The following is a 22,547-nucleotide window of genomic DNA, read 5'->3' on the forward strand; positions in this document are numbered from 1 at the left end:
TGTAATTCGAACTAGCCTGGTTCGAATTACTTCATGCTCATTCTCTCCCCATAATTCGAACCACAGTGGTTCGAATTACTTGCTTTGCGAGTTCGAACCTTCCTGGTTCGATTTATTTGGACACGTTTGCTTGTAATTCGAACTGCATTGGTTCGAATTATTCATGCATGCAGTTCGAACCGGCCTGGTTCGATTTATATAAATATATGCTTTGGTTTATTGCCGAAACGATTTTGGTTTTGGCTTATATACGTCAATTCGGCCTGGCATTGGTTGATATTGGTTTTTTGCCCTTTTTTTTATAATATCACTCTATACACTAGCGGCTCAACAGGCACTAACGTGCCTGTTCAACCGTTTTTCTATTGTTTTTAAGAAATTAAGTGCCTGTTGAGCCGCTTTTCTATTATTTTTAAGAAATTAATTTTATTTTTTGTTAATATATCATTCACTTTTTAAATTTATTAGATAAGTATTTTTTTATTTTAATGTTGATGTGGCTTTATTTATATCATATTTTATTAAAATTAAAATTAACTATAAACCAAAATATAATTAAAAAAATAATAATAACGTTATTCTGATTCAAAAAGAGTATATATAAACCAAAATACATGTTAGTTATATTTTTATTTAAATGTCATGGATACTCATATTTGTCTTCTTCTTTTTTAAATGGTAGACCAAAATATGAATCTAAATATGAAGAGGTCTTCATTTTTTTATAAATAGTGGAAAAATAGAATAAATGAGAATGCTTATTTTTTTTTTGTTTTTAAATATCAATATATAAGAATAATTAATAAACAAAATAGGAGAGTATAAAAATTGTATATCTGAAAAAAAATCTTTCGTAATTCATCATATATCTTCTTATCAATAACTTTTTAGTCTTAAAAAACCGCCAGATTTACTGACTATAAAAATAAATATATAAACCCTTCAAGATTATTCAATTAAAAATTATGTGTAACAAAATCAAAATAAAAATTTAAAAATATTATTTACAAATTAACTATTTTTAAGAGTTATTAAGTTTAGTTATTTATTTTTAATTAGTATTTAATTTGAAGCCCAAATAAAAATTTATATTCAAAGTACTCTCTATCTTCATGCATAGTTTCAATTGTTAAAAAATATTTTATTTTTTTAATTTTATATTTAATTTTTTAAATTAACTTTAATTTTATTATTTTTTCAAAATTATTATTTTATATTTTTATTATATCCCTTATTATATCAAACACTATTCTCTCTTGCTATTATTCTCTATATGATAAATACAATACTTTACATAATTAAATATCAAATCTAATACTCTAAATAATTAATTATTTAGACAATTAGTATACTAATATTCTAAGAAACACTTGATAGGTGTGATTTTCTTGGATGTATTATATACCAATTAAATAACTAAGCCAATATGCCAAATGTTACGGCCTGGCCCAAATTCACGCGGGTCAACCCGACCCGAGTTCCCGCCGGCCCAGCAACGCGCCCTCCACCCGACTCGGACACGCGTCCCGTACGGCTTGCACATAGCCGTGGGACAGCGTCCTTGAGGGTATGGGCCTGTCCACTTGAGGGGCTCACTACTGACATGTATATAAGGGGGAGACTGGCTCTCCCCCGAGGTACGTGATATTCTTAAACCACCTCCTTTCCCCCTGCACATATTCTGACAAGAGCGTCGGAGTGTCTTTGCAGGTGGCACCCCCCTCTCCATACGAAGTGCTCGGGACCTCGCACACCCGGGACCAGGAGATCACGACCAGACGAGCCTCTCCACCACCCCAAGCGTTGACCTCAGGGTCCTAACCCGAACCGTCGGGTATCCGACCTGCCGAACACCAAACAAATAATATTGTAAAAGACAAAATTAATAAATTTTTTTGTAATATAATTTATTTATTTTAGTTTAATTTAAAAAATTTATATACTCAAATTTTAAATACAATATTCTAAGTAATCAAGTATTTTAGAAAATTAAAAAAAATTATCCCATTAAAAGCAATTTAAAAAGAAAAATGTTAAAAAAATATTTATAAAATTTTTCATCCCATCGTTGATAAATAGTTAAATACAAACATGTCAAAAAAATAAATAAAATGTACATATAAAAGGTAAAAAAACGGTTGTTTTTGTCAAATCAAATTAACGAGAGAAAAAGACATAACGCTATTTATCTACATAAAAAATTGGTAACAAATTAAAAAAATAAAAAAATAGATTAAAAATATAGATTGAGTAAGTAAATTGGAAAATAAAATTGTAACCGCAGTAGAAAAAGGCAAAGGAGGAAGATGGAGGCAATTCAATTGAGAATGTTAAAGAAAGGAAAAGAAAAATATTAAAAGAAATACAAAAATGATAATTTTTTTTAAGAAACTACAACAAAAGCTCTAATAAAATAATTAGAGTGAAGTTACAGAGTACATTGTACTCAGAACACGATACAAACTAAAACTAAAATAAAACTAAATAAAATATAATTTAAATAAATATCACAAAATATAATAAAATTTACCAAAAATTCCTTATCACTACTATTGATAATAATTGAACACTTCTTTCATCATAAATTATTCTTTTGTTCTTTTCGTATATGCTTCTAAAACCAACATTTATCATAGTCATAGTCTATTTTAGGAAGTTGTCTAAAAAATTATTCAAAAGGTAAAAATGTTAGAGTTGAGTAAGAGAAGTAAAGAAAATTAAAGAAATGATAAAAAAATAGATTATTTAAGTGTAGGATTGAGAAAGAAGTTACGTGTGAATTTTGTTTTGTAACTGGTAGTGAAATACATAACTGTAAAATTAGTTTTGGATTATGTTGGCACTTAGCAGAGTTAAAATAGGAAAGAAAATTGGACACCAAATTTGAGGTATTCGCATTATATATTGTTATAGATGATTTTTTTAAATAAATAATTTAAATATTTTATTTATCGTATAAATAATTTACTAATTTAGACATAATTTATCATTTTGTGTACTATTATTTATTTTATTTATAATGTAACGATTTAACTATGAATATAATGGAGCTTATGTTATAAATGAGATATGTCTATAGTTAAATTGTTAACACCGTAAATAAAATAATAGCAAATGACACCCATATATGTAATTTATTGGTTAAAAAATTCGGATATGAAAATAGAATGAGTGTTATACCTTAACATGATAATTTTTTGTGTTTTTTAAAACTATGGGAGGTACACAAATCGGACTATCCGATTTATGTTTAAAAAATTTTAAAATTTGGAGTACACAAATCGGACCCAACGATTTGTGTTAAAAAATTAAAAAATTTTGGAGTATAAAAATCGGACGGTCCGATTATAAAAATCGGACGGTCCGATTTGTGTACCTAAAAATCGGACAGTCCGATTTTTGTACCTCTTAAAAATTGAATTGTCTGATTTGTACTACGTATATTAAATCATCTCATATTTTAAAAAAATATCACAGTAGATCACAATTTAAAAAAATATCATTATTAATTTAATATTAAAAATAAAAAAGTGCAATTTATCCTCAGTCTTAAATTTTTTTTGTTTTGGGATGCACGGTCGAACGACATCATCTAGTTGGAGCAATAAATTTTGAGATTAGTATTGTTATTTTTTTAATAAAAAATATATTATTAGAGTAATTTTGATTAGTTTTATTGTAATATATATGACTAGAGTGACTGGTGTGATATAAATATATCTTAGTTTTGTAGCTGTTGATATCTATTTTTAAGAACTTGTTTTACTATTAATGAACATTAGGATTTTTTAAAGAAGTTTTTTAAATGTTTTATTTTAAAAAAAAAATCCATAGCAACATGTAAAACATTTGAACTATTTCTTTAATAAATTTTAATTTAATATGTATACTAGGATAAACATAATTTATCTTATTTTATAGTTTAGTTTTGTAATTGTTTTTATTTATTTTTAAGAATTAAATTTACTATTAATGAATTTTAGAATTTTTTTTAAAGATTTAATGTAAATGTTTTATTTAAAAAAAATTCTCTCATCGATACTACTAATTTATACCTAACTCTTTTAACCCCTTTGTTCTATTAGCATTCATACTCGTTAAGATAAGACTCTTTAACTTAGATATATAATCCAAATACAATCCCTTCATCAATGTTTTTTATGTGAAAATTAGGATAGACACTCATAAAGATATACTCACTACTAGACGTTTTTACTAAACTTATTAAAAAATGAAGAAGAAAGATTGAAATATTTGTGAGGTAGGCTACTATTTGCAGCTTCTTATATAGCTGATCAAAATTTGTCTTACTATATCTTTGTTACAATGTAAACTATCTCGTTTATATTGTGCACAATATAAACGAGATATAATGTTTAACATGTACGTTTTTAGGTATCCTGCTTGCACCCATTTTATAGGTTTAAATTTTTTGTCTTATTTTGCTTAAAGTGTAAATGAAATATAGTCATACTTAAATCGTTTATATTGTAAATGAAATAAATAATAGTACACAAATTAGTAAATTGTATTCAAATTACTATATCCGTAAATAAAATATTTAAATTATTTATTAAAAAAATCTATATATATATATATATATATATATAAAATATTTTGTGTATTTTATATTTGTATAAATAAAAAACATAACATTACTAAAATGAAAATAAAAATATCCATTTTCTACTTATATATGAAATTAATGTCTTAACTCTTGAGAAGTTTTTTAAATAAATAAAATAAAAGTGTTATTTATCAATATACGCAAATGTTCGGTTGCTTGAAAGAATGGCAGATCGGGTGAAGTCGAGGCTGGAGCAATTGGATGTGAGAGGATCTGGACCTGGGCGCGAACTTCGGGAGTGAGACAATCGTCCGAGTTATCGGTGGGTCGGCGGGTGGGACCACCTGCAAGGATACTCCGATGCCAAAGTTAGTGTCTGTACAAAGAGTCAACTAATTATGGTAGAAAGGTGACGTACCTCCGAGGAGGGGTAGGTCCCTCCCCATTTATACTCCACACTCAGGTGGGCCCTTCTCTTGGGCCCATCTGCCTGGAAGCTTCTACTAGCTATCTAGGCCTTCTCAACAGGACGTGAGGTGGCACGCGGGTCACCTTTACATGTGGGTCAAATACCCACCAGGTCGGTGATCCGTATGTGAACCCGAGATCCTCGTTGGATTGGGTCAAAACAGTGCTCCCAACGCACCACACCATGAAGCCTGGAACTCGTGGTTGGTGCGTTTGAGTAGCCTATGCCCGTTCGAATCGAGCCTTGTTCAACCCAGGAGCCCGTCGATGGAGTTCGTGCCTCCAATGCGCATGAGATGCCCCCATCCCTTGCTTGGGACGTTGCTACGATTTTCATGTTGAGAGAATTTAATGCTCTTTATGATTGATTTGAAAGCAGGGGGAAAAGTTAGTTTTGCCCCTACCTTTTCGTGCTCCCCTAACGATTATCATTTTGCACCCTTTGCTTTTTATCTTCATAACTCCTATTTCGCCTTTCACTTCTCAAACTTCCACATTCTCCCTTGCTATCTCCATTTCTAGATTCTCATTTGACTTACTGTAAGGCTTACTACATCTTCCTACGTTCACCCTCCCTTCATCAATCCTTTTTGCATTATCTTCTGGTAAGTGATTCTCTTGTACCTGCCTCATTTTTCTCTCGTTGTTGATTGCTATGTTTTTATCTTTTTGGCTTCTTGCTTGATTCTAATTTTGCGTAGACTAGTGTTGCCATTGTTAGATAGTTCTTAGGGGGTACCATAGACATCTTTTTCCTGGATTTAAGTCTTAAAGTAGTGCAATAGTGTAGAGTAGTAATGTAGCAGAATATAGTTCCATCTTTTCGTTTCCTTCCAAGTTTTCGACTTTCCGAGTTAACTTAAGTGGTGTCCTCATTGTAGGTATGGCGCAGCAACCTGCGGCACGCAATGTTGTGGATCGCTACGTTTGGGTTACCTCTGACATGAAAGACACGGCTTCTTGGGTAACCCGAGAGGAACTACAGGAGCTTTGCGACTCCGAGGCCTTGTGTGGAGAGGGCCCGGAAGAAGCGAATTACCAGGTTTTCGTCCCGTGTGAACGAGAGCGCATCTGTCACTTGAACATGGCGTCTCCACGGGTAGTTGATGGGATGTGGGTGTACAAACCAATGTTCACCATGCTAGGTTTCGTCTTTCCTTCTCTCCTTTCATCATCTCCCTTCTAAACCGTTGTGATGTCGTCCCGTCGCAACTTCATCCAAACAGCGGGGCAACCATCTGTACTTTTTAGATGGTCTATGAATATCTGGAGATTCCGACTTCTGTGAACGTGTTTTTATATCTTTTCTTACTCACTAACCCCACCTGAGAAAGAAAGCACAAGAAAGGCTACCCCTTCCTTCCGAGATGTACAAAATAGACGAATTTTTGGCCTTTTTGAAGATTATTTCCATGGTTTCAAAACCAAGTACTTCAAAGTCAGACTGGCTCCAAGTTACCACCCCTTTTGGCTTATCCTCGAGGGCGAAAGGTGGATCCCAACTTATTGGAGCTTTGGTGTCGGCTCTGACTATTTAGTAAAATTGTCCTATGAATGGTTGAGTCTAGAGAACCGTCATATCACAGACATCTTTTTGGCAGTCTTTGGCTCGAAAAATCTTAACCCCCATTTGCTAATGGGTGACCGGGAGTCCGGTCACGAGTGCGTAGGTAAAATTTTGAATTTCATCATTATTTAGGCCCTTGGGCCTCCCGATCTATTTTACTTGCTTTGGAACTTTGCGTTTTCCTGACTTCTTAACTGCTTTTCCCTTTTTCTTGTAGTTGTCATGGCTGCCGGAAACACCACAATGGTTAACTTGATGTCCCACTTCTTCCCCTCAAAAGACAGTGATGATGATACTTCGACAACCCCTTCAGCGGAGCTTAGGCCTAAAACTGCTGGTGAGGGGAGTGGTCAGATCGTCGGCGAAGGCCATGAATAACCCCATCCCTTTGCCAACTCCCCACCCGAGGACCCGCCAGAGAGCCTTGTTGCTGACGAGCCGGTACATGGTCATGAAGCGGGGTCGAAGATGATGGAGATGATCGCGAGCTGATCATCATCACCAACCCCAAGAAAAGGAAGACAACCTCCGGCTCCAGCAAAACTCTAACTATTATGGAGAAAATTTTTGACGTCAGTCGTTTCATCGACTCCCGGCTTCTCCCAGGCACAGAGGGAAGAGGACCTCGCCGCCCAGGCAAGGTGGACTTACCGCAGTCTCCTCTGGGAAGCTGCTATCACGAGAAAAGTAGAATCCGTGTTGGCTCAAAGCCAACTTGCGGAAGGTAAACTTAGTGCTACCCAGAAAGATATTGCCCGGCTGAAGGCCCAAGAGGAGTCGCTTAAAACCCACTTGCCGAAGAAGAGAAAAAATCAAGGAAAGCGCCGCTGAAATCAACCGTCTGGTGGAGCACGACCTCTCTTTCTCCAGCCAACTTAATAGCACTCGAAGTCAGGCCACTGTTGCGGAGGCAAATGCAAAGGAACTGAAGGAGAAGGTTGCCGAGGTCACAAGGTCAGCCGAGGCCGCCTAGAAGAGAGGCCCTAAATTTGAAGAAGAAAAACAAGGAAATTGTGAGGGATGACCAAAAGGTAGTCAAGGCTGCTGAGGAGGGGATTAAAACTTAGGTCTCTATTCTTGCTCCCAACCTTAACACTTCACTAATTGGAGCCTTCAATATGGTTCAAGATGGGAGGACTGTGGACATCCTGAAATAGTGAGGCTCTCTTTGTAAAAATGACTTATACTTTTGTATTTTGACTTATTGGGCCGATGGTATGCCCCCGACTTGTAAGTTTGAAACAATTGCACTTTTATCGTTGTTAAGTAGTTGCCGTGACTCGTGGTGCTATTGACCTTAGATCGTTAACTAGCTAATGTGATGCCTTTTTTAAACTACTGATTTTGTTCATAGAATGTTTTGGCTGTTTTACTTATTGCTTCTTTGCTTGGCTGTCAGGCCGTAAGCCGCTATGCGTTGGATATCCGTTAGTTGCAATTGTTTTGGCTCCCGTGGTGATCAGTCTTAGGTTTCCGTTAAACCAATGATAAACCAGAAGTATAATAAGAATAATGTAAATTAATTATTTAAGTTTTCAATAGTAGGCCTCATTAAAACTCCTTATCGTAACCTCGTGTGGAGGGTAAGGGGGAAAGAGTGCCTCCTTTTTAGCAGGCGAACAGAAGTACAAACACTTGTAATTTTTAAAGAAAATAAGGCATCTAACACATGGATGGTAAAATAAGAGATGACAATTAAAAAAAAAGGTGTGGAAAAAACCGTTAGGTCGGGAAGTTACCTTTCAAGAGTAGAACCTCTTCAGGTTTGCCACATTCCACGACCTCGGGATATCGCTCCCATCCAACTATTCTAGGTTGTAAGCACCCTTCCCGAGAACTTCTCTTACTCTGTACGGGCCTTCCCAATTAGCTGCTAGTTTACCTTCTCCTAGGATTGGCGGACCAATATCGGTACGTCGTAACACCAAATCACCTTTCTTGAAGTTCTTGTTCAGCACTTTGCCTGCTATTGTAGCACTTTGCTATTGTAGCGCAAGGTTATGCTCTATTTTAGTTTAGCTTCCGATAAGTGGATCATCTCCCTTGTTTCGTCAATAAGATCTTTTGCAATTGCTTTTGTACCACCATCAAGGAGTAGCCTTGGGCTCGGTTCTCCGATTTCCACAGGGATGACCACATCGACCCCGTAAGTAAGTCGAAAAGGCGTCTTCCCTGTGGAGGACTGCGGCATTGTCCTATAAGACCACAAAACTGAAGCTAGCTCGTCTGTGCAAGAGCCCTTTCGCTGATCAAGGCACTTTTTTATCAGAGAATTGCGTCTCGTTGTCCAAGGCCACGATCTCTGAGATTCCAAACCTGGATATTACTTGTCTCTACAAAAACTTTCAGCAATTTGCTGATGATATGTGGCTAACAGCTCTGCCTTCATCCACTAGGTGTGGTAATCAATGGCCACTATGAGATACTTAACCTGCCCCGAGGCTACCAAAAATGGCCCCAAAAGGTCGACTCCCCACTGAGAAAAGGGTCGGGAGGCCAACATGGAACTTTGCTCCTCTGCTAGGGCCTTATAGAAATTTGCATTCTCTTGACATTTCTTGCACTTTCTTACGAATTCCCGGCCATCCGTCATCATATAGTGCCAATAGTATCCCGCTCTGACGAGCTTTCTGGCCAACACCTTCCCTCTAATGTGATGGCCACAACATCCCTTATGGACTTTGCTTAGAACGTAGACACTTCATCAGGGGTTGATTAAGTTCTCGCTTGTACAGTTGACCCTGTATTACTACGTACTTGGTGGCTTCCCTTCTTATCACTTTGGCCTCCCTTTCCTCTCTAGTAAGTGCTCCATCTTCAAGAAATCGTTGAATCAGATTGATCCACGAAGAAAGGCTTGGGACTTGGGTCATGCAAAAAGACACTGAAGGCTCCTTCACTAGGCTTGGGGCTCGTGAGCTTTGATAGGAGGTTGGCCCTAGCGTTTATCTCCCTGGGCACAAGCTGGACCACCACTTCTTCAAAACCCTCGCATAACCTTTTTGTTCTTTCCAAATAATTTTGTAACAGGGGATCTCTAGCCTGGTAGGGTTCGCTCACTTGAGAGGTCACGACCTGTGAGTCACTGTTGACCTCGAGCCTCGTTGCTCCGACATCTTTGGCTAAGATTAAGCCGTCTATTAGTGCCTCATACTCCGTTAGTTATTTGAGACTGGGAACTCGAATTTGATTGATTGCACATACACCTTCCGAGCTTTCCAGAATGATCCCAGCTTCTCCGAACGCCTGGTTGGAGGCTCCGTTAACGTGGAGCTTTGACGTTAGGATTTTTGTCAGTAAAGAATTTCATAAAAACAGTTGCGTTGTAGATATAGTCTTTAAACCGACAAAAATCCCTTCGTACAAACGTTTTGGTTGTCACAAGTAACAAACCCCTTAAAAATTGTTAACCGAGTATTCAAACCTCGGGTCGTCTTCTCAAGGAACTGCAGGGAAGTATGTTCTTATTATTGGTTATGGAGGTTGTAAAATCGGGATTGAGAGTGAAGAGTAGATATGACAAATAATTTAAATGGCAATTAAAATAAATAAATACTGTAAAGCAAACTTTTGGCAAAGTAAGAGAAATTAGAAGTCCAACTTAGTTATCTCTCTCAACAATAATGAAAGTTGAATCTAAATTCCACTTAGTTAACCTTTACTAAAGTAAAGGAAAGTCAAGGGACTAATTAGTTTGACCTTCAAATCCTATTTATTTTCTAAGAAAAAATTGGGATTATTAAAGTTCAGTTTAATTAGCAAGATAACGATTATCAATTATGTTGAGTTTGATAATGTTGAGTTACTGATTTCTTAACCAAGACCAAAAGGGGAAAAAGTAAAATTGTTGGAATAAAAATGTCCTTAGATGGAAAGCAATGGTAACACAAATTAAAGAGAAAGCAATCAATAACTGAAATACCTCAAATAATCATTAATTCAAATCATAACATGGAAAGGGTTCATAAGCCAAATTGGCAACATTTATAGATACGAATAAAAGCATTAAAGTAAAAGTAGCATAGAAACATAAATTAAAGTAAATACTAAACCTGGATCGAGAGTTACTCTTAAAACTAAGAGAAGTCCTAAATCCTAATCCTAAGAGAGAGAGGAGAGAACCTCTCTCAAACTAAATCTAAATCATGGAAAGTAGTAAAAGTGCGAGCTCTCCTAGAATGGATGCATTCCCCCACTTTATAGCCTTCAATCTGTGCTTTCTGGGCCGAAAACTGGGTCAGAAATAGCTCAGAAATCGCCCCCTGCGTATTCTGGTACGTTCAGGTCATGGACAAGTGACGCGGAGGCATCGTCCACGCGGCCGCGCGGATTGAAGTTCGCAGATGCGACGCGTCCGTGTGGATCACACGTTCGCGTCGCCTAGCGTCATGGCAACTATGGCATATTATATATCAAATCGAAGCCCCGGACGTTAGCTTTCTAACGCAACTGGAACCGCATCGTTTGGACCTCTGTAGCTAAAGTTATAGCCGTTTGAGTGCGAAGAGGTCAGGCTGGACAGCTTAGCAATTTCTCCAACTTATTGTATTCCTTCCACTTTTGCATGCTTTCTTTCCATCCTCTGAACCATTCCTGCCCTGTAATCTCTGAAAACACTTAACACACATATCAAGGCATCTAATGGTAATAAGAGAGGATTAATAATAAGCAAATATAAGATCAAAGAAGCATGTTTTCAATCATAGCACAAAACCAGGAAGGAAAATGTAAAACATGCAAATAGTATGAATAAGTGGGTAAAGAGTTGATAAAAACCACTCAATTGAGTACAAGATAAACCATAAAATAGTGGTTTATCAACCTCCCCACACTTAAACATTAGCATGTCCTCATGCTAAGCTCAAGAGAAGCTATAAAGATGAAGAGGAATGGTAGAATGCATGAAATGCAACCTATCTGTATGAATGCAACTATATGCAGAATGTTTCTACCTACTTGGTTAAAAGTAAACAAATCTTTTAAGAATATACATGAACTGGATTTCACTAATTCAAATCATAAAAATGAAGTACAAATAAACTTGCAGAAGAAAATAGCTCATGAAAGCCGGGAACAAAGAATCGAGCATCGAACCCTCACTGGTAGTGTATACACTCTAATCACTCAAGTGTTTAAGGTTCGATTCTCTCAATTCTCTACTAACCTTGCTTTCTAAGGCTTGCTCTTCATCTAACAATCAACATAAATTTAATGCACAAATACACAAATCAAGAGGTCTTTTAAGGGTTGTAATGGGGGTAGGGTCAAGGTAGGATTGTATTTGGCCAAGTGGACTAAAATCTGAATCCTTAATTAACTTAAACTTGCCACCTAACTTTAGACAATCCATGTAATCATAATATAATATCTAAATTATCCATTAACCATGTTTTCCACATATTCATGCATTCTAATTTTCAAGTACAGTACATATGCATTGCTTTCACTTACATTGGGGCATTTTGTCCCCTTTTTGCTTAATTGCTCTTTTTCTTTTCTTTTTCTCTTTTTCTTCTTTATACAGTACAATATATATATATATTTTTTTCTTTTGTTTTTCTCAATGCATATGATTAAATTATTGAATGCATGAACATGTCCTAAACATTCTTTCACATTTTCATAAAGATATATAACACCCAATTCTTAAACCAAATATTTCCAAACCCACTTTTTTCCACACTTAATTCATGAGCACTCTCACTAGTCTAAGCTAACCAAGGATTCAAATTAAGGACAATATTGTTTTCCGCTTAGAGTTAATGATGTGCTAAAGTAAAGAACAAAGGGGTAAAATAGGCTCAAATTGGTTTGCAAAGGATAATGAAAGGTAAGGCCATATGGGTATGTAAGCTCAGTGAAACAAAGGCCTCAATCATATAAGTGCATGTATACATCAAACAATGGAAATATAGAATTAAGCAAGACAAAGATCACAATTTTAGAGAGAAAAATACACACTAAAACAGAATTTTGGTTGATAAAATGTAACCAATTCAAATAGTCTAAAAAATCTCACAGGTTTTGTGTGTTCGAGTTTTAAACCATGTTCCAGTATAATATCTCTTCAAACAAGTGTAACATTAAATTTTATTCAAATTAGTGAAATTCTCTAAAAATTTTCTTGAAAAAGAAAATATTACTTCAACCAAGTGGTAAAATATGCAAAAAATTAAATAAATATGCAATCAAACATGCAAATGCAACAATGAATAAGGAAAATAAATCATTGGTGTTGAGATAGAGGAGTAACTAACCCATGGAGATCGGTATCGACCTCCCCACACTTAAAAATTGCACCGTCCTCGGTGCATGCTGAGATGTGCAGGTGGATGGGTTGCTCCAACTGATGCTTTTCTCCAAGGATTGTGCAGATGGACTTGTCTATTTTCCCAAGCAAACGCCTTCCGGTTCCCTTCCGGGTGGCCATCCTGAAAGAAAAAGGGAAGAAAAAGTAACCCAGTAATAGAGATAAGAAAATAAATGAAGTATGGTTGGGTTAATGCCAAATGAAAAGGGTCTCATTTACATGGAAGCTTCAACATGTACGTGAGAAAACAATAGAAGCCATGGCATACCAGTGGTGCAGAATATACAACCAAGGGAAGGAGTGTGGGTAAAATATCAATATAAGTTCATGTCAATGCAAGAAGGAATTCAAATATCATAAAAGAATAGCATTTATTTAAATAATATTACCCAACAGTGTAAACAAGTCACTAAGCACCAAGATAATACCAGAAAAGATATAACAGTTGAATAAGAACATTTGAACACCAATAATTTTAGAAAAGAAAATAAAAATATGCACAAAATTAAAATGCAATGAATGAAAGTATACAAATAAATAAAATAAAATAAAAGATAAGAGGAATGAGAAGAGTAAGAAAGAAAGAAGAAAGAAGAAAAGATAGAAGAAACTAGGATTGGGGAAGAAAAGATAAGATATTTGGCAAATTAGGATAAGCTGTGTGGCGCAATCGACGCGATCGCGTGAGGCACGCGGTCGCGCGACTTGTGCTTAAACTGATTGACGCGGTCGCGTCGGTCACGCGGTCGCGTGACCCGTTTTATGCTGCTGGCGCGAGGGCAGCCTCACGCTCGCACAACTCTCTGTTTAAATTGCATGTTGTCAAAAATCTGGGTGACGCGATCGCATGGGGCATGCGATCGTGCGAGTGGCCACTTAGTAGGATGTGACGCGGCCGCGTGGGGCACGCGGTCGCGCGAGATGGACTGCGCGTCCAGCGCCAGTCCAACACCACTCTAGCACAACTTTCGGCTGTGCACCATTATTACGTCGAAATCCTGGTCACGCGGCCGCGTGGGGCACGCGGTCGCGTGGAACGATTTGTGCCATTGGCACGCCTCCAGCCACGCTCCAGCGTGACTCTCTGTTCGTTTTTATTTTCTCCCCTCTCCTTACGACGCGGACGCGTCGTTGATGCGGTCACGTCGCGTGGCTTTTTTTTATTACGCATGAAAAATGCAGAATGTAATGATTAATGTGAATGCTATGCATGATCCCAGGTTTAATAAAACAAAATAAAACTCAAAAACAAAACTAGATAAAATTAGAAGTGTAATAAGAAGGATCATACCATGGTGGGTTGTCTCCCACCTAGCACTTTTGGTTAAAGTCCTTAAGTTGGACATTGGAGGAGCTTCCTGCTATGGCGGCTTATGTTTAAATTCGTCCAAAAATCTCCACCAGTGCTTGGAATGCCAATAGCCTCTGGGGTCCCATACTAGGCATGTAAAGCTTCTGAGCAGCTTCAGACAAATTTTTAGGCTCCCGGGGTGACGAATGGTAGAATAGATTCCAGGATCCCAAGCTTTGCTATTAAATCCGCCTTCGTCTTGATCTATATGTTTCCATCCAGGCGGTTTAAAAAGTAGAATCTCACCATGGTGACCAAACGTTCTCCGTGATCCATGCAATTGAGCATGATACCAATCCATGTACTTCGAGGTGAAGCGTGGAACCTTATTGAACCTTGTGCACCAACTCTAAGTACGAGCCGTTTCCCTCTTACTCTTAAAGCTGTAAAGAGCTCTAAGCTGGCCATCTGTTTCAAGCAAACCATATTCAAGTGAATAAGTAAAGTTATATGTTAAGGATTGTACCCACTTGAAGCTTGTATTGGGTGGAAATGGCCTTGGGGTAGGTGTTTCTGGTGGTTCTGTAAGTTCTTCTCCCTTGGGTTCTTCTGTGAATTTCTCCACTTCCTTGCAAGAGTCTTCAAATGTAGTATCACCCTGGTCAAAGTCTTCTATGTCTTCCTCATCACTCGAGTCATAGATTGGAGGTTGAGAGAAATCTACTTCTACATCATCTTCGTATTCATCTGGGGAAGACTCTTCAATCTCAGAGACTTCACTTGCAGATGCAAGTTCGTTACTAAGAGAGCTAGACTTGTGACTATCATCATCAAGGGAATTTGTGTCCTGGGTTATTCCGTCTGATTCTTCATAAACAACTTGCCTTGGAGATTGTACAATATCCTCCTTAGCATCAACTGTAGCGTCCTTGACGGAGTTCTCCTCAGTTCTGGATTCCCATGGAGGTTCAGCATCTCCTAGATCTTCAACCAACTCTTCTTCTTGAATAATGACAGCTTCTTCTACTTGTTCTAGTACGAATTCATTCTCTGTCTTGTCCACTAGAGTTTCTGGTATCTCCTTTAGGCTACGCTCTTTGTTAGACTGTTCACATGGGGCTGTGGCTGACCCTTGTGTATTTGAGCGCCCAGAAACCTATTGAATTACTACTTGCTCCAGTTGTCGAATGGTTGTTTGAAATTTATTTACTGTTTCCTTTAGGCGAACCTCTGCTTCTCGGGTTGCCGGACTTGGACATGATACATAGGAAAGTGGTGGTGATTGGGAGTGATTGGATTGGTACTGGGGTAAGGAAGGATCATATGGTGGCGAATGGTGAAGAGAAGCTTGTGAGTGTGGTGGTTCGAGGTTATGTTGAAAGGATGGTTTATATGCACGGGGTGGGGCTTGTTGGTAGTTACAAGGTTGTCCACCATATCTTTCAGCTGGGTATGCACGGTAGAATGGTTTTTGTCCAGGATATCTCGGAGGGTGTTGCTGCCTAAATGATTGATTAGATCCTCTTGGCTCCATCCATCCTTGATTGGTCTGACCTTGATGCACATTCCTGCTGTAACTTCTATTTCCTTCAACAAAGTTAGAACCAAACTCAAAGCGAGAGGGGTGAGAGTTCATGGTAGCAAATAAAGATAAAAAGGAAAAACAAAAATAAATAAACAAGCAAAAGAAAAATATTTACAATAACCAATAATAAGGCACACGTTAGCAGTTCCCCGACAACGGTGCCATTTTGACGTTAGGATTTTTGTCAGTAAAGAATTTCATAAAAACAGTTGCGTTGTAGATATAGTCTCTAAACCGACAAAAATCTCTTCGTACAAACGTTTTGGTTGTCACAAGTAACAAACCCCTTAAAAATTGTTAACCGAGTATTCAAACCTCGGGTCGTCTTCTCAAGGAACTGCAGGGAAGTATGTTCTTATTATTGGTTATGGAGGTTGTAAAATTGGGGTTGAGAGTGAAGAGTAGATATGACAAATAATTTAAATGGCAATTAAAATAAATAAATACTGTAAAGCAAACTTTTGGCAAGGTAAGAGAAATTAGAAGTCCAACTTAGTTATCTCTCTCAACAATAATGAAAGTTGAATCTAAATTCCACTTAGTTAACCTTTACTAAAGTAAAGGAAAGTCAAGGGACTAATTAGTTTGACCTTCGAATCCTATTTATTTCCTAAGAAAAAGTTGGGATTATTAAAGTTCAGTTTAATTAGCAAGATAACGATTATCAATTATGTTGAGTTTGATAATGTTGAGTTACTGATTTCTTAACCAAGACCAAAAGGGGAAAAAGTAAAATTGCTGGAATAAAAATGTCCTTAGATGGAAAGCAATGGTAACACAAATTAAAGAGAAAGCAATCAATAACTGAAATACCTCAAATAATCATTAATTCAAATCATAACATGGAAAGGGTTCATAAGCCAAATTGGCAACATTTATAGATACGAATAAAAGCATTAAAGTAAAAGTAGCATAGAAACATAAATTAAAGTAAATACTAAACCTGGATCGAGAGTTACTCTTAAAACTAAGAGAAGTCCTAAATCCTAATCCTAAGAGAGAGGAGAGAACCTCTCTCAAACTAAATCTAAATCATGGAAAGTAGTAAAAGTGCGAGCTCTCCTAGAATGGATGCATTTCCCCACTTTATAGCCTCCAATCTGTGCTTTTTGAGCCAAAAACTGGGTCAAAAACAGCCCAGAAATCGTCCCCTGCGTATTCTGGTACGTTCAGGTCATGGACAAGTGACGCGGATGCGTCGTCCACGCGGCCGCGCGGATTGAAGTTCGCAGATGCGACGCATCCGCGTGGATCACGCGTTTGCGTCACCTAGCGTCAGGGAAACTATGGCATATTATATATCAAATCAAAGCCCCGGACGTTAGCTTTCTAACACAACTGGAACCGCATCGTTTGGACCTCTGTAGCTAAAGTTATAGCCATTTGAGTGCAAAGAGGTCAGGCTGGACAGCTTAGCAATTTCTCCAACTTATTGTATTCCTTCCACTTTTGCATGCTTCCTTTCCATCCTCTGAATCATTCCTACCCTGTAATCTCTGAAAACACTTAACACACATATCAAGGCATCTAATGGTAATAAGAGAGGATTAATAATAAGCAAATATAAGATCAAAGAAGCATGTTTTCAATCATAGCACAAAACTAGGAAGGAAAATGTAAAACATGCAAATAGTATGAATAAGTGGGTAAAGAGTTGATAAAAACCACTCAATTGAGTACAAGATAAACCATAAAATAGTGGTTTATCAAGCTTCCACCGTATGCTTGGGTTTCCGGAGGAATCCCCAGTCACCTCTACCAAGAAATCTGCCATTGCTTGAGCCTTGATTGCGTGTCGAGACTCGTATTGGATGTCATATTGAGATAATTCTATTGCCCAAGTCATCATATGACCTGCTAGGTCGGGTTTTTGCAAGATCTATCGGATGGCTTGGTCAGTCCTTAGTGTGATCGGATGCCCTTGGAAATATTGTCCTAACCTCCGGGAGGAGATTAATAGAGCATAGGCTAATTTTTTTAATTTGGTGTACCTCAGCTCCGCCCCTTGGAGCACTTTGCTAATGAAGTATACCGGTTGTTGGAGTTTGTCTTCTTCCCGAATCAAAACGGTCGCGATGGCCTCTTTTGTCACGGTTAAATAGAGGAATAGGGTGTCTCCCTCTTTTGGCTTCCCGAGTACTGGTGGTTCTGATAGGATCCTATTGAAGTGGTTGAAGGCTTCCTCGCATGCCTAGGTCCATTCAAAGGCTATTTCCTTTTTCATTAATTTGAAAAAAGGGAGGGTCTTTGCTGCTGCGGCCCTGAGGAAATGAGTCAAAGCCGTGAGCCTACCGGCCAATCTTTGTACGTCTTTGACACACCCTGGGCTTGTCATTCGAAGGATGGCTTTGCATTTGTCTGGGTTGGCTTCAACCCCTCTTTGCGTAATCATGAAGCCCAAAACTTCCCTGCTTCCATTTCAAACGCGCATTTCAGAGGGTTCAACCTCATATTGTGCTTCCGAAGCGAGGCAACCAGGTTGCTTGGTTCAGCTGTCATTACTAATATATCATCGACGTAGACCTCAACTCACGTGCCAATGAGCCCCTTGAAGACTTTTCTCATTAACCTTTGATATGTGGCTCCTGCATTCTTAAGTCCAAACGGCATGATCTTGTAGCAGTAGGTCCCTATTGGCGTTATGAAAGCCATTTTTTCCTCGTCAGGAGGGTGCGTCGGGTTTTGATTATATCTCGAGTATGCATTCATGAAGCTCAGAAACCAGTACCCCGCAGCCACATCTATAGGGGCATCAATGTTGGGAATCGAAAATGAATCTTTTGGGCACGCCTTGTTAAGATCCGAATAGTCGTCACACATTCTCCACTTTCCACTGGCCTTCTTAACAAGGACCACGTTCGAGACCCACGTCGAGTACTCCAATTCTCTTATGAAACCAGCTTCTAACAAGCTGGCCGTTTGCCTGGTTACCTCCTTAGCCCTTTCTGGCGACATCTTTCTTCATCGTTGTGCTATTGGTTTGGTGCCCGGTTTCATAGCCAGACGATGTGGCATGAAATCAGGGTCTACTCTTAGCATGTCAGTCGGTGTCCAGGCGAATAAATCTATGTTTGCTCTTACGGTCTCGATGAAAGGTTCCTAACTCGTGGGGGAGGTTCTGGTTTACGAAGGTAAACTTGTCCTCCGTCTTTCCCACACGGAACTTCTCCAGGTCACCCTGAGGCTTTGGTCTCAGCTTGTCGTCAACCCTTGCATCCAAATCTGCCAGGAACACCCCAGCTACTTCCTTTGACTTCTTCCTTAATGAGAGGCTAGCATTGTCGCACGCGATTGCCGTTTCTAAGTCTTCTCTGATAGACCCTACAGCTCCTCTGTCCGTTACGAACTTATCGTGATAATTTTTGTACAAATAACAGCTGACAGCTCATTGTTAGTCCTCTTGCCTAAGATCACATTGTATACTATGGAGTCCCTTAGGATCACGAACTCTGCCATCACTTATTTCCTGTTCTCCCCGGATCCAACTCAGATCGAAATCGTGACCAGCCCTTCGGGTCTTATGTAATTGTCTCCTAAGCCAACGATCCCATGTTGATGGCTTTTGATATCACCTTCTTTGAGTACTAGGAAATCGAACACATTCCTAAACATGATATTCGAGTCCACTCCAGTGTCCACCAGAATTTGCTTAACGAGGCCCGTCCCGATTCTTACCGAAATCACCATTGGCAGGTCCTCAGGGAGGTTGTTGCACCAGTAGTCTTCCGAGTCGAAAGATATTTCGAGGAGCATCCCGGATTGAGCGTTAGGGCTTGCCAATGACACCGTCAGAACCTTTGCATCCTTTTTTGCTGCTGATTTTGACTTAGGTTGTACATCTCTTCCGACCACAACATTGATGACCACAGTTAGGGAATTATTTGTATTATCGGGAGGCCCCCGCCTTGGCTTCACAGATCGGCTGCAGTCTTTATCGAACTGTTCACACTCTCTCCTTCTCGGTTCTCGTATAAATTGTGAGAACTCAGTCAGCTTACCCTCTCAGATGGCCTATTCCAAAGCATCCTTCAAATCAAAATAGTCTTGGGTTTTGTGTCCAAAACCCTTGTGGTAGTCACAATACAAACTTTTGTTTCCATCTGTTCTATCCTTGAGCTGCCAAGGTTTGGACAATATGCCTTTGTCCGCAATTTGCTGATATACTTCCACAATAGGTGCTGTGAGAGCGGTGTATTTAGTAAACTTGCCTATCCAGGAAATAGTTTGAATGGCTTCCTGGATGTTCCCTCCTTTGGCACCTCCTTTGGCTTTTTCACGTACTCGGCTTGATGAGCTGGCGGGTTGGGTGGCTGCTGCTTATTGGCGGCCACCACTTGACTAACTTCTTCATCGTTAATATACTCCCTCGCTACATTCTGGATTTCCTGCATGGTCCAAACAATTTAGTAGTGAGGTGTTTCCTGAAATCCTTATTCAACAGGCCGTTTGTCAGGCATAGGCTCGCCACTAAGTCCGTCAAGCCATCAATCTCTAAACATTTATCATTGAACTAATCGAGGAACTTTCTCATTGGTTCGCCAACACACTGCGTAACCCCAACAAGTTGATCGGGTGCTTGGCTTTGGCTATCTGCGTGGTAAACTGCGCCAAGAACTTTTGTGAGATGTCTGCAAAATCCATAATGGACTCTTGCGGGAGCGTGTTAAACCACCATATCGCTAGACCTTCCAGGGTTATTGGGAAAGCATGGCACCTGATAGCATCACCAACACCCTCCAAGTTCATTCTGGCCTCAAAGGCCGTCAGATGCTCCTAGGAGTCTTTCGTCCCATCGTACCTCATGTCCGTGAGCTAGTCAAAGTTTTTCAGCAGATGGACCTTGAGGATCGAGGGATGGAAAGGGGTTGCGCCCATAATAATGGGTGTAGTGAGACCAAGTCTCAGTTCATCCGCGTTTGTTGTCCCTCTGGGGCTTTTTCTGCGGACTTCCGATCTCTTGGTGGGAGATCGGGTGCGAGATAGACTTGGGCGAGAGTCTTTGCTGTGTTTAGGACGGTAGTAGTTCCACGTTGCTAGCTCTATTTCCAAGTTTTGTACTCGGTGTCGGAGTTCTTGCATGATCATTGAGTTGTCATCGCCTGTGCCACCAAACGGGCGTCTCTCAGGAGATATGGAGGTGGGGTCGTTCCGACGGGATGGCGGCATCGAGCGTTCTTGAGACAAGGCTGCAGAGCTTACCCTGCTTCTCAAGCGGGCTCCCCTTCCTCTCGTACTTCCTCTAAGTGAGGAAAGAGTTCCATACTCGCGCCAGGTCCCCACAGACGGCACCAATGTTGGGTTGCTCGGGAGAATAGCGAATCAGGTGAGGTCGAGGCTGGACCAACTAGGTGTAAGAAGATCCGGACCTGGACGCGAACTTCGGGGGTGAGACAATCGTCCGAGTTGTCGGTGTATCAGCGGGTGGGGCCACCTGCAAGGATACTCCGATGCCAAAGTCAGTATCCGTATAAAGAGGCGGCTAATTAGGGTAGAAAGATGATGTACCTCTGGGGAGGGGAAGGTCCCTCTCCATTTATATTTCGTACTCGGTGGGCCCCTTCTCTTGGACCCATCTGCCTGGAAGCTTCTGCTAGCTGTCCAGGTCTCCTCAGTAGGACGTGAGGTGGCACGCGGGTCACCTCTGTATGCGGGTCGAATACCCACCGGGTCGGTGATCCGTATGTGGACCCGTGGCCCTCATTGGGCTGGATCGGAACAACAAATAATATATCTTATTCACATTTATTATTTATTTTCTTTATGATGTAAAATAAAAAATATGTATCTTATTTATATTGTAAATGAGATGCCTAATAAAAATATAAATATAAATACTTCTAAATTTATATTGGTAAATAATATATTTATTTTATTTATTTAAAAATGTCCCAACATCATTTGATAAAAAAAATGTTGGTTTTTCAATTAATAATATCAAAGATTAGCTGTAAATAAATTTTATTCGTAATGCAATTTTTAACAAATTTTCATTAGATGAGTCATGAATCTATTATTCTGTTGAAACAAATTAGGAACTCTTTGGTTTATGCTTTTTATTTTTTCTATTTTTAGTTTTTAGTATGTGAAAAAAAGAGAAAAACTAAAATAATGTTTTTGTTTCCATCTTTTATTTTTATATTTTTTTTATAAAATCTTATAAATAAAAAATATAAATATAAATCAACCATATCTTAATTTTCACATTATATTATTTAATTAGAGATTAATAAAAAAATTTTACATAAAAGGATTGATATGATATTTTTTAAATAGTTTTATCTCCTTTAATTTTCTAATAAATAGAGCTAATTTGGATAAACTTGTTAGCCGAAAAGGATCAAATGGAAAGACAAATTTGTCAAACAAAGTAAAAAGTTGGAGATAATTATTTCATAGTGAAAATAAAAGTATTCGACTAAAATTTGTTTATACACAATTTTAGGGTATTCCAATTCACTACAAATACATTCAATACATAGAAAATTAAAAAATAAATTTATTTTTTGGTGAAATATTCTATTTTTAGTATTCTTAAATAATCGTTATGGATAGTTATTTACTCATAACTTCATCATATTATGTGTATATTAAAAATTAGTCATAAAATCAATCACTTTATATAGAGATTAAAATATAAAATATACATTGAAAATGAGTTAAACAAAATATATATATATATATATATATATATATTAAAAATTAGTCATAAAATCAATCACTTTATATAGAGATTAAAATATAAAATATACATTGAAAATG

Source organism: Arachis ipaensis, chromosome B8 (assembly GCF_059453495.1).
Source record: "Arachis ipaensis isolate K30076 ecotype BB chromosome B8, ASM5945349v1, whole genome shotgun sequence".
Taxonomy (NCBI): Eukaryota; Viridiplantae; Streptophyta; class Magnoliopsida; order Fabales; family Fabaceae; genus Arachis; species Arachis ipaensis.